Source organism: Tenrec ecaudatus, chromosome 11, assembly GCF_050624435.1.
Source record: "Tenrec ecaudatus isolate mTenEca1 chromosome 11, mTenEca1.hap1, whole genome shotgun sequence".
Taxonomy (NCBI): Eukaryota; Metazoa; Chordata; class Mammalia; order Afrosoricida; family Tenrecidae; genus Tenrec; species Tenrec ecaudatus.
Genome location: NC_134540.1, coordinates 133412681 through 133413546, shown reverse-complemented (window position 1 = coordinate 133413546; position 866 = coordinate 133412681). Strand labels below are relative to the sequence as shown.

Here is an 866-nt window from a genome sequence, read left to right as displayed (position 1 = left end):
ATTTCATAAGTGCTGCATGTCTCAGAGCAGGTCAAAATCAAGACTTTATTTTAATCACTTAGAAAAGGTTCCCTGGGAAAGACAAGATGAAGAATTATTTGACTAATAGAATTGTTTAAAGAAGAAAGCCCTGCCCGCCCAGTCACTGAGCCGCCGCCAAGGACTTAGGAGCCTCCCCCTCGAGCCCCCTCGCATCCCGATGCTCAGTGCCCCCTTCTCCAGCTGCCGCCTTCCGCAGGCCGTTTCCACCGAGGAAAAGGAATCGTATCCTATGTCCGCTATCCAGAACCTCCACTCTTTCGACCCCTTTGCTGATGCAAGTAAGGGTGATGACCTGCTGCCTGCGGGGACAGAGGGTTATACCCATATAAGAATTCAATAGTGCAACGGCAGGAAGACCCTGACCACTATCCAAGGGATCGCTGATGACTACGACAAAAAGAAGCTAGTGAAGGCCTTTAAGAAGAAATTTGCCTGCAATGGTACTGTGATTGAGCATCCAGAATATGGAGAAGTGATTCAGCTCCAGGGTGACCAGCGCAAGAACATATGCCAGTTCCTTGTAGAGATTGGACTGGCTAAGGACGACCAGCTGAAGGTTCATGGGTTTTAAGTGCTTGTGGCTCAAGGAAGCTTAAGTGAGGACTTCCTTGCAATGAGTTGAAAAATTCCCTCTGTCCCGTGTCACAAGTTTAAAACCTCACAGCTTGTATGATGTAACCTTTTGGGGTCCACATTTAACTTGGACTAGTGCAAGTCCTTCATGCAATAAACTGAAAAGAGCCAAAAAAAAAAAAAAGCCCTTTATTAGGGAAGAAAGATGCAGGCCACAGTTTGGGAAGGGCTAATAGATAACAGATTCAGAG

General features: G+C 46.7%; 1 pseudogene; it reads left to right on the top strand.

Moving 5' to 3' along the window:
• Window positions 1-271: 271 nt before the first annotated feature.
• Window positions 272-638, top strand: LOC142460882 (eukaryotic translation initiation factor 1 pseudogene; annotated as a pseudogene).
• The last annotated feature ends 228 nt before the right edge of the window (window positions 639-866 follow it).